This window comes from Protomyctophum parallelum, assembly GCF_964188405.1.
Source record: "Protomyctophum parallelum genome assembly, chromosome: 22".
In the NCBI taxonomy this organism is placed as follows: Eukaryota; Metazoa; Chordata; class Actinopteri; order Myctophiformes; family Myctophidae; genus Protomyctophum; species Protomyctophum parallelum.
In genome coordinates this window covers 1,217,956-1,230,379 of record NC_139714.1, presented here as the reverse complement: position 1 = coordinate 1,230,379, position 12,424 = coordinate 1,217,956, and the positions used below count along the sequence as shown (strand labels likewise).

Genomic DNA, 12,424 nt, shown 5'->3' with positions numbered 1-12,424 from the left:
TGCAGACAAACATCCATACCAGGTGGTACTACAGTAGCCTACTGAAGAACACTCATAATAACAGAAGTGAAGAACAAAATAAGAATTTGTCTACTAGCACCGAAGGATCTTAGACGGCGAAGGAAGTAGATTCTTTGCTTTGTTTTCTACACACTGAACCCATCTGATCTTTCCATGACAACATATGGTCTATTACTACTCCTAGGTATTTGTACGAACATACCTGGTTGATCTTTTCACCATAGTAATGCAGGGGGATCTGTGTATCTCTGGTGGTGTACCAAAAACAATATCTTCTGTCTTTTTTGTGTTAATGATGAGAGCGATGTTATCACTCCATTCAACCACCTTATTTACTCTGTGTTGGTGTAGTCCAGGATCACTGGAACTGTCTAGGAGAGAAGTCAAGACTGTATCATCTGAGTATTTTAGAATGTATTGGTCTCGTATGTCAGTTCGACATTCAGACAGACATTTCTCAATACAACAGCAGTCAGTATAAAGGGTGAAAAGTACAGCTGAGCTCAGGGACGGAGAGCCCCTGGGCCGGTAATATTCTCGTGTTTTTCCGTGTTTTTATCATATTTTTAACCTAAATTTAACAAAATCAACAGCCAATGAAGGGCCCCAAAAGCCCTTTTCAGGGCGTCAAACCTAGTAGGCCTACCTCACGGTCCAATTTCCCCAAAGGGCCCCTGGTCCACCCCCAATGGCTAATTTGTCCCTGGCTGAGCTCACACAACCCTGGGGAGCAGGGCTATTAGTAGTTAGTGCCGCGGAGAGGGCTGTGTTCACCTTCACCCTCTGATAGTAAGAAAAAAAAGCATACCAGTGAATTAAGTATGGATCAGTTCCAACTGTACCATTTTTGACACTAGTAGGCTATATCAGACTGTATTGTATATTGAAAGCTGAAGAAAATTCTAAGAATAGCACCCTTGCATGATTCTTATTTGACTTATCTAGGTGTTTTGTAATTAAGTGGACCAGTGTGACAACCCCTCTGTACCGCAATCCTTTTTATAAGCAAACTGACACCCGGGTTGAATTTATCTTTTATAACAGTATTCTTTCAAGTGGACGGACAGACGCACACACAATCCTGTTAACTTTGAAAGCCAATGTTAGCCAATTAGGATGGAATATGAAATATCGGACAGATCCGTCTTGGACACTTGACTATAGAGATAGGCTACTGTAACGATTTGCAGGATTTTTGGACAGAATCTGGAGGAGTAGCCTAATATAAAAAAAAATGTTTTACAAAAATCGGCCTCCTGGTGGTGCTATAACAGGCCGTTCATCGTTGGCATCCAGGGAGTGTGTGTGCAAAATTTGGCATCGACCGGATTAACAGTGCCGGAGTTTTAGCTGTTAACAGACGGACATTATTATTATTATTATTATTTACAGGCGGGCGGACGGACGGACGGACGCACGCACGCACGCACGCACGCACACACACACACACACACACACACACACACACACACACGGACGGACGGACGGAGTGCAAAACATACTCTCTCCCCATGCCTTCGGCCTGGTGGAGACAAATCTATTAGTTTCATTTTAACCAAAACACAATGCAGGTCACACAATCTGGCAACAGTGGCCTGCAGTGCTTATATTAAAATGCAGTAATTGCAGACAGCACACACCCACAGACACCTGGAGAAGTTACACAATATAGCTACTTTCTATTTCTCTGTCAATCTAAGCATGCCAGGGAAGTGGGTGCGCATTTTCAAGGCAAAGGCTGCAAAGCTCAACCGAGGTGAATGAATTGAACAATGTGGACCCTGTTGTAAACAAGTGTAATGCTTAATTGGGTCGTCCACTCACAGTTGACAGTCTTTGTATTGAGTTTGTGCTTAAAATGTACTGTAAATTCTACAAACTGTTAATAAATATTTCAATCAATCAATCAAAAGGTGACTCTTGGCGTTTGAAGTTTGACCATAGTATTGTGCCGAACAATTAACCACCTCTTGCCCAGGCCGTAGCGTAACGGTCTGGGCACCGGACTGGTGAACCAGTCGCGGTGTGCCGCGGGTTCGACTCCCGGACCCGACACGGCCTTTACCGCATGTCATCCCCCCATCTCTCTCCCGTTTCCTGTCAGCCTACTTTCTATCCCTTAAAAAATCAATAAAAGGCGTAAGCCGCAAAAAAAAAAATCTTAAAAAAAAAAAAGATTATTAAACCACCTCTTGGCTGGAAACGATGTAAAAAGGTTGCATTTGCAAGGTCAGTGGCCTATATATGTACTTTCTTATTTAGGCTGCTGTGTGTGTGTGTGTGTGTGTGTGTGTGTGTGTGTGTGTGTGTGTGTGTGTGTGTGTGTGTGTGTGTGTGTGTGTGTGTGTGTGTCAATATACAGCATGGTCATATGCATTTTTGTCAATAAAAACAAAAGTTCCCAAACGTTTCAGGATGCGACTCCCCAAAATAAGCATATTTGAACTGAGGACCCCCACCCTGACAAACACTTAGGCATTCAAGTTTGACATGGGTATTCACAAACTATAAGCTTGTTGATCAGCTATTTTCACAATTTTTGACAATTTGGCCAATTTGGTATTAAATTGTAATTTCATTGTAACTGCATACATGTGCAGATATCTTGTATGCACTAGCTTACTGTATTTTGTATATTTATATATTTTTTACTGTTGAGTGAGAAAGCAATGTTACACATTAAGCTGTAATCCCCTGGAGACCCCCCAACATAATGTGGGGGTCCCGACCCCCAGTTTGGCAACCATTAAAATCATGTATCAATAAAACAACAACAAATGCATTGATCCACCACGCCCTCTCTCTTAAAAAGGTTCAGCTGCTCCAAGTGCAGGAGAAGTTGGCCGTCGGGCCGGGCCATGGTGATGTTCTACATGCGCCTTACGGGCCGCCATGAGGGAACCGTCAAGGTGAGGCCTCTACGCCAGAACTGCAGGCAGTGCAGCGACGCCCCGATGGAGGAGCCGTGCTTCTCCCCCGCCAGCATCAACGTCCTCCTGGATCACCTGATGGAGAATATCGGGGTCAAGTTCTACAATGAAATGCCAGCCAAAAAGTACAAAGAGCCCTTCAAAAGTGAGCTCAACGGCCCCCATGAGGAGTCCCACTGTGAGGCGTGTGAGCAGGGTGTGTGCATCAGAGGATTCTGATGGGCATACGATAGCCTAAGCACTGCAGCCGTAGCTTTACAACTGGGTCCCAAAGTCATTACACTGTGGAACTCATCTGCTAAATGCCTACACTGTGGGCTAAAATAAACGAGGACTTTAGAACTAGTATGCCTGATGTGTTAAAGCTACAGTAGGCACACCTTAGTTTTCTAATTGTTTTCTAATTTCTAATTTCTAATTCTAATTGTTCTAATTTACACTGCACTTTATAAACCTGCATGCTTACCTAGTTTTCCTCATTTCTTGTTTTAAGAAAGCTGCAGTATGTTTGAATTAGTGTGGCTAATATCTAGTTTAATTCAATAAGTTGAAGTACTTGTGCATGAGGCGACTTGCCGTTATTCTTTCACATTCACTGTCTTACATGCATAGTGATGAATAAATCCACATTCAGACGTGTCTAATGCATTTTATTAAAACAGAGAAACTATTGTGCTGAACAACACATGATGAAGTTGACAGTAAATAACAAAAAGACAGCACTATAAAATCACTCCGTCTTCATATTTAATGTTGAGATAAATATGCAGTGGAAACTCCAGTTTAACGAGGTGGACTCCACTTGGTTGGTTCATATTCCTATCAATAGTTTAGCAGAGTGACGAACCCACTAGCCACGTAAGCAAGTCTTAATGCTATCTGCATGATGAAACCCTTTTACCCAGGGAGCCACAGGCCCAAAAGCTCAAGGAATAGAGATTAACCTGTGATGTCATGATGACATACTTTTTATTTGTGTTTTTGAGGGGCGCCCTCCTATATACAGGTTTAATTTGTTTTTAGTTCAATGTTCAAGGGTGAATTTACGTCATCTTGTCCTTAACACAAACATTCAATTGTAAGGGCGGCTGTGGCTCAGGAGGTAGAGCAGGTCGTCCAATGATCCCTGGGTCGGCGGTTCGAATCCCGGCTCCTCCAGTCCACATGTCGAAGTGTCCTTGGGCAAGACACTGAACCCTACATTGCCTCCAATGAGTTGGTTGGTGTGAGCTTGCCACCATTGGTGTGTGAATGTGGGAAGTGAGGACGCTGGCGTCGACTGTTCGCCGCTTCACCTCCCAATGTATGAATGAATGAACCATTGTAAAGCGCTTTGAGCACTTGGAAAAGCGCTATAAAAATGCAATTCATTATTAACAATAAAGTTATTTAATGTTTGTTTTGACACCATTTGTGTTACATCACCTAATCATAGCAACATGAGTTAGACTTTAATATATTAGCGCCCCTCACTTCACACAGTAAATGGGGCTGGTCAAGGTCTCAGGTTCCAACTCCGATATTTTTTATTTTCCCTCCTGGACCCCCCTGGGGTTTAAGAGGTTAAAGTCCACAGAATGAGAGCTCTGCTCTGCCGGAAAGATGGCGAATTTGGCCATTTTTGTCTTTTTTTTAATAGGCTACCAATAAACCATAGACAACCAATATAAGGCAAAATGTCATCAAAGAGTATATGTGACATATGTCAAACTAGGGGTTTTCATGATTCTGAATCCATTCCAAGCATTTGCACAAAAAACACTCCTTGGCCTAAGTTCGGCCATATCCACTTGCCCAAATGTGCCCAAAATAATGTGCTGCATCACATTATGATGACGGCTATGGACGTTTTTAGGCCAAGGAGTGTATTGCATGCAAAACTAATGCTTGGAATGGATTCAGAATCATGACAACCCCCTAGTTTGACACATCCCATGCTACTTTTGAAATTGTGTTTTTTGCTTCTGGGGGTCCCTGGAACAACATATTTTTAGATGGGGGTCGGCAGCCAATTACAGATAATTCTGGGGGTCCTTGACATGAAATACAGTTAATAGCACAGGCAGACTCTTCACATACTAGACTCTAGTAACTAGAGCATGTCTGAAATAAGTGTCAGAGCTGAAATCCATACAATGAGAAAAAAATAGGACAAAAACAAGACCTGAGAACTATTAATGGACAGCTGATTGGCCATTGCGGTAGACCCATTGGAATGTAAATGCGTGCCTTTCAGCCTTTGTATCCTACTCATCTGGCAGGTATATCTTTTCGAAAACCTTTAGTGCTACGATTGTGCGCGGGGATACGACAATTAACACATCTTGCCTGCCCAAAGAATTCTTGGATACGCCACTGGCTTAAACATGTAGCTAGGTGTAATGTTAGAGACCACAGAAGTGAACCTTTCAAGCCTGTTTTCTCAACTCGCTGTTTTCTGTTACTCCATAACTCCAAAACTGGTGGGCAGTCCTTCAGCCAAATTTGGTCACATTTGAGCAGCTGTGTGTCTTAGCACTGTTTATCCACTGTCTCTCAGCTGTTTATCTGACCTAATCAATCAATATACTCTGATGTGACTCTCATGTGACATGCAGGCATGCATGTCATTCTCTACCGTATTTTTTTCATCAGAATAGAGGGACGAAAACAGTAATAGTTTTGTGTGTGTGTGTGTGTGTGTGTGTGTGTGTGTGTGTGTGTGTGTGTGTGTGTGTGTGTGTGTGTGTGTGTGTGTGTGTGTGTGTGTTTCTGTGTGTGCATGCGTGCGTTCGTGCAACTCAACTCAGGAAAACATGTACAGTAATAGAAATTTTAATGAGGATCACACTTAACTATAGACTTTACTTACATATTAAGCCATTATCATTATATTGCCAAACCATGGTTACATATACACTATAGGTAGGGCAGGAGCCTATCTCCTGTTTATGTAGCGTGAGGCAGTGCGTGTTCAGCCCCTGGACATGACTATAGGTCGCAGGGATTTACCGCGGATCCTTGATGCTGAGTGCCAAGCAGGGATGCCATTCAAAGGGCTTTATTGGCATGAGAAAACATATGTTTGCCAAAGCAACAGTGGAACAATACTACAATCAAACACATGGGGGCCAATCAATGACAAAAAAGGGGGGGGAAATGACACCCGTGTGAAGTGAGGGGCGCTCTTATCATCATGTTGATTTGCTTAGACAAATATGACGTGCATTCTGGGCATTGGGCAATCAACAGCACTCATTACTCAACTAGAAAAAGTATTGACGCTTTTCTGTTTTGCACTAGATTGTAGATGTGAATCAGCAGTTTGAGCACCCACCAGCAGATGTAAAATAAACATGGGGCATGAAAGATCTCTGCAGATGTTTGGCTATAAGCAATGCAATTCTGCGCTGCATCAGCTGTAGCCTTGAAAGTGGGGCAGTAGCTGTCAAAATCATCTTTCCATATCCCCGATTTTGCGGATATAAAGCTCTCTTCCTAATAGCTTGTACTTGCACAAGCCTCGTCTTTCCATTTGTTTTCCGTTCAATTTGTAGTCGGCAAACGAGTAATTTTACAAACGCAAATCGTGTGAATTGTCATTCACACCGTTCAGCTGTGGGATCAGAGAGAGGGGGCTCTCTATGACGAGACGTTGCAGTATGACAGTCTGGTACAGTATGGTACAGCATTGCACAGAACAGTATAGTACAGTACAGTATGGTACCGTACTATGGTACCGTACTATGCTACAGTACAGTACAGTACAGTACAGTACAGTACAGTACAGTACAGTACAGTACAGTACAGTACAGTACAGTACAGTACAGTACAGTACAGTACAGTACAGTACAGTACAGTATGGAACACTACAATATGGCACAGTACAGTATTGTACAGTAAAATACGGTACAGTACAGTATGGTACGGTACAGTACTGACTGCAATGGGAAGTTCATTCCATAGTTTAGATTGGGAGTGAGTCTGTAGTTCTGACTACAATGGGAAGTTCATTCCATAGTTTAGATTGGGAGTGAGTCTGTATTCCTGACTGTAATGGGAAGTTCATTCCATAGTTTAGATTGGCAGTGAGTCTGTAGTTCTGACTGCAATGGGAGTGCTTCACATAAAACAAACAACAAGCAGCGGAATGCCAGAAAACAAAAAGAAAGTCAGTACAAGAAAAAAGTAACTAATGTATTAAAGTCTGTCTCATGTTGATCAGGTGATGTAATGGTGATGTAAAACAAACGGTGCAAACACAAACATTAAACGCCATTAACAATAAAGAGACAATATGACGTAATGAGGCATATTATGACATACATTTTCCCTTCATTGTCAATGGTGTTTACTAAACAAACATTGAACTAAAGACAAACATTAAACCTATGTATAGGAGGGGCTAGCGCCCCTCAAAAATGGTAGGAAAATGTGTAACTGAATGTGAATACAAAAATTCTGAATCCCCCCCACCCCATTTTCACCTCACTGTATATATGTTTCTTTTCCCTTTTTACCTCCTTTATGATGAATTCCTGTTCTGTTCTTTGACTATATAAAAGTGTCTATTTGTATGTTGTTCATCAATGTTTTGATGAATTGAACAAGGTGGACCCTCTCGTAAACAAGTGTAATGCCTAATTGGGTCGTCCACTCACAGTTAACAGTCTTTGTATTGAGTTTGTGCTTGAAATGTACTGTTCTGCAAACTGTTAATAAATATTTCAATCAATCAATCAAAACTCAAGCCTCTTATCAGACCCAGTGTTACATTTCTACATACAGGTTTAATGTTTGTTTTTAGTCAATTGACAATAAAGAGAATGTAATGTTTGTTTTGACACCGTTTGTTTCACATCATCATCATTACATCATACCAAGCTATACCGAATTCCCTCCTCAATGTTGTAGGATCATAAGAGCGCCCCTCACTTCACAGAGCCTGATCAGAGGCTTTTGTGGCGGTTTTGGACAACCATGTGTCCGACCGACTCAAGGCCGGACACTGCACTCCCTGTGGGGGGGGGGGGGGGGGGGGGAGTAATCCAACCGATGGATAGCGAGGACACATCATTGATATCAAATGAGAGAAGAATATTCAGATTTATTTTTTCGTTTTTGGGGGGTTGGCCTTAGCGAGGTAAGCAAGCAACATTATTTCTCCCGGTTTTTGTACGGAACGGAAGGGGGGGGGGGGGGGGGGCTTTCAGAGTAAAAGCTGCCATATCTGCACGGCACCACGAGCTGGTATTTTGAAAGAAATCCCGGCGCTGATTGTTTAAGGGGCCCCAGTCAGTGTCAAGTGACTTTAAAAGGCACATTTCACCACTGGAAGAAACTGCACTCAATATTAAGTATTTGTATATTATAACAGTAGCACAATGTTTGACTAGGATTGCTGAATTCCTACAATGCCCATAATGCTTTAGTACACTTCCCCTCCTTGTGGAGAGGGGGGAGGGTTGCATGGAGGGACTTGGTAGTTCAGGAAGGAAGTGAGACCACATTTTCATGGCAGGTTTTTGGTCATGAACATGGCAAAATATCAAAAAAGAAAAAAACATTTATTACACACATATTAGCCTGACCCAGAGCGAGACATTTCTCGTCTAGAGTGGCGGGTCGCGCCTCAGAAATGCGCGCACCCTGATTGGATCTCATCGATCTGTCCGTCACCCCCGGCCCCTCCTCTCCCCCCTAGTGCAGCGATACGTCACATCATTTAGAGCGACGCCCACCCGGAAGGGTTGACTCCCACTTTTAGACTGGTTCAGCCCACGGCTTTTTCCAGGCTTTCATCTTTCGCGCAGACGAAATGAAAGCCTGGCTATCGAGGCTACACACATATAAACCCCAGGGAAGTGTTTCTTGTGTCCTAAACATCATTAAAATAAGCTCTGGTTGCCAAAGGGGTGAAGTGGACCTTTAACGTAAAATCCACTGAAGGGGCTGCAATGGGGAATACCAAACAACTCGTCCCTTTACCAACTCGCCCCTGGTGTACAGCTGGTGGAACTACGCTGCCTGGTATTCCTAAAGTAACCTAAGTAAATTATGCTCAAACAGTTAAACCTTTCCTTATTCCTAACCTTAACCTCAGTAAAACTATGCCTAAACCTAACCCTATACCTAAACTTGACCCCAGTAAATCTATGCCTAACCCTAAACTTATTTCCAACCTTATTCTCAGTGAAACAAAATAAAGAATAGAGGGCAATGGCAAATCGAGTGGCAAAGTGAGTTTAACGTCGTTTAATGCAATAACATTGGACTTTTCTGTTTGGATGTATGGGGTCTATTGGGCTGTCAAGGCCAGAAAGTAGTTTTTTTGGCACTTAGACGTTCCTGCATAACCTCCTGGTTTAATGACGATGTCACGTGCATACCCTCTATACAAGAACCGTGGCACCGAGGTTCTTGCATGAGGTTTCCACCGAGGTTTCGGCGTGAGGTCGGCGGAAAGGAATCGAGGGGCGAGATGGTTTAGGGGCGACCGTAGCCTACTTGATACCGCAATGCGGGTCTGTGCTTCATATAGGCTATGTGGCTTCATGACACACCACTCAGGACCAGTACAGAGATTTCTACTTTCTGCACGGTGCCAACATAATGAGACGTGAACAACTATCTCTGTCTGCATTTTGGATATTGTGAAGTGTAAGATCTCATGATACTGCAGTGATTACTTGCTTAATCAGGAATGCACATTTGAAAACACTGCAGCCTCCATTGTATCCCTTTAAGCTTTCTGATTTTAAGTAACTGAGGGAATTAAGAGGTATTCTCACTGAACGTTAAGCTTTATTCTAAGATAGTTTGCACACCAGACAGTGCTTGTGTTTTGTCAACTCCAAGTCAACTTGGCATTATTATACTATGATTTTGTTTATAACAATATGCAGCTAAAATATAGGCCTACTGTATTTGCAATATCTTTGATGCTGTGACTTCTACCTGTAAACTGCATTTCAAATTCTAGCCTTAATTTAAGTGCTTGTAGGTGGTTTTGTCCATTTCAATTATACTTCATTAGAAGTGCTAATGTTCTCATACACAAACCTCCACTTAAATGCAATACAGCATGTTTATAGGACACAGAAAAGTCAATGAGAATACACTGAAATGGAGAATATCAATACTGATGGTTGCTAAATATAAAGTCCTCAAGAATTACATTATACACATAAACTATTTTACTTTTATTATAATGTAAATGGCTTTAAAAGCTATCATGTTCGCTTGTCTCCCCCTGGTGGACAAGTACTGCAAATTGACTTCTTTCATTACCACCCATACATTGTGAATTTTCCTGTGGGAGATTCCATATAATCTCAAAAGACAATGTGGCAATGCAGTGATTCACACATCAAGTACTATAGCTGCAGTCTCTGGCTACTTATACCATCATAACACTGCTATTAATTAGTCATAAGTTCCACTACAGAGAACACTACATCACTAAGAAAATCTTAGTCATGTAAGTCATGTAAAACCATTTCATTCAGTTTAATAGAATTTGTGTGAATAGACCAACCGATTGGCCAGACATGTTGCTAATCTTCCCTTATCACTAGTGTTTATTTCAGGGAGAACATTGAGCAAAGCTCAGGTCAGCTGCAGTGCAGTGTTTTATTTCCAGACATGTAGTATATTACTGCAGGAATGACATGGATTTGCATAAAACCATAATGTCAAAGAAGGGATCATGATACTAGAATGTTTGACTTTGATAGTCAATATAACACCACGTTTTAAAAGGTGATTATAGAGCTTTTGTGTTACTTTAACACAAACTACTAGTCACAGGTTGCATAAAATGTGGAACACAGGAAGCAGCAAGAATATCAGATAATAGGAATATAACAGACAATAATTGAGAATAAACATGCTATTCAAAAAAGGACTGCGGACACAAGTGCTTCTAGTCCCAGACCAAACCTCTTACTTGCCCTCCAGTACGCACAAGGCAGAAAAGCAAGGAGAATGTTACATTTTCAAAATGTCATAACATAGCAGCACACTCAAGTGAATCACAATAAGGCAACATAATCTTTGTGTCTAGACTAGAAAAAGAAAAGCTTAATAGCAGCAAGAGGAAGATGTCTATAATAAACACTTTGGAATTATATCTTTCAAATTATTCACAAAAACAAACCTTTAAAAGCATCAACAATGTTAATGTTTAAAGCAGGCGAGTTTTTTTCTAATAGAAAATGTTTTTGGCTTTTTGCACCACCAAACATGCGAGAAAAATCTGCAAATAATAATAAAGAACATTTCTGTCATGAATGTCAAACCGAGTATTCTCTCATGGTAAATTTGGTTATATATTGAAGAGAATTTTTCAACCCCTACCCATGACTAGATAATGGGCATTGCTTTTTTATTTTTTAACTCAGTTTGGAGAAGATCTTACATAAACAAGCAAAACAAGAACGAGAAAGTAATATTTAAGACACAATGTAATTCTTTCAAAGAATCATCACAAAGTTTGGCTATGGATTAGGCAAACCAAAAATTCAAGTAAGGTTAAATTAATGAATGTAATAAAAAATAAAGCTTAATTTATACTTCTTCACGCAACGCTTTCAACAAGCGTTTTTGACCGCCCCCTCCACACCCAAAAGAAAAAGTGTGATTTTTGTCTAGTGCCATGGTCGTATGACGAAATATAAATTTGCCTTAAGTCTACACGTGACTTGGCTTTGTAGGTTTGCATTTACTAACCCATGGGACAGCTTTCAATACCTACAATATGCATCACCCCAATTGGGAATCCAGCCCACAGTAAAAAATAATAATAATAATAATAACTTATTAACAAAAACATAACATAACCCTAACACCCCACCTGAATCTCCTCAACTACCATCCCCTTTCTATTCTTAAGGAGTGTTTTAAAAGTGCATTTAGATTGATCCGAGCCCCTTCCCCCGCAAACAACCACTTTTTTTCTCTCTTCTTATAATCAATGGTTAGATTGATACCGGAGAAAACGATGGGTAAAACTCCCGTGCAGTGGCGTGCACTAGTGATGCTAAACTTGGGGAGGGGTGGTAATGAATGAATTTGACTGTCCCCAACCTGTCGCGACAAAAAGAAAAAAAAGAAAAAGAAAGAAAATGTCTGACTCATCCGAGGATTGCGGGTCAACCCACGCATTACTAACGTGCACACAAACTGTGCACTGAACCCTCTCCCTCACAAGGTATCAGACAATGGCAGACACCCGGGAACGTGTTGTGGCGTGTGCTGCTCAAGTATCGTGCGGCATTTGAATAACTAAATAGATTAGGATTAACACTCCGTTCAACATCCAGCACTGGACACATCACCCATTTTCTTCTTACACTTTCTGTACACTTTTCCTTCTCAAACCTCCTGCCATCTCTCACAAACATTTAACCACTACATCTCTGTGTGCTTTGCTGTACATCAACAGTGACAATAGAAGTATCCGAAAGATCCATAATCGCGGAATGTTCGCCCGG

At 41.4% G+C, this 12,424-nt stretch overlaps 1 long non-coding RNA gene across 1 annotated transcript in view; it reads left to right on the top strand.

Annotated features, from left to right (window-relative positions):
• Positions 1-12,424, top strand: part of LOC310853603 — a 762,466-nt gene that overhangs the window by 83,539 nt on the left and 666,503 nt on the right. The window lies entirely within an intron of this gene.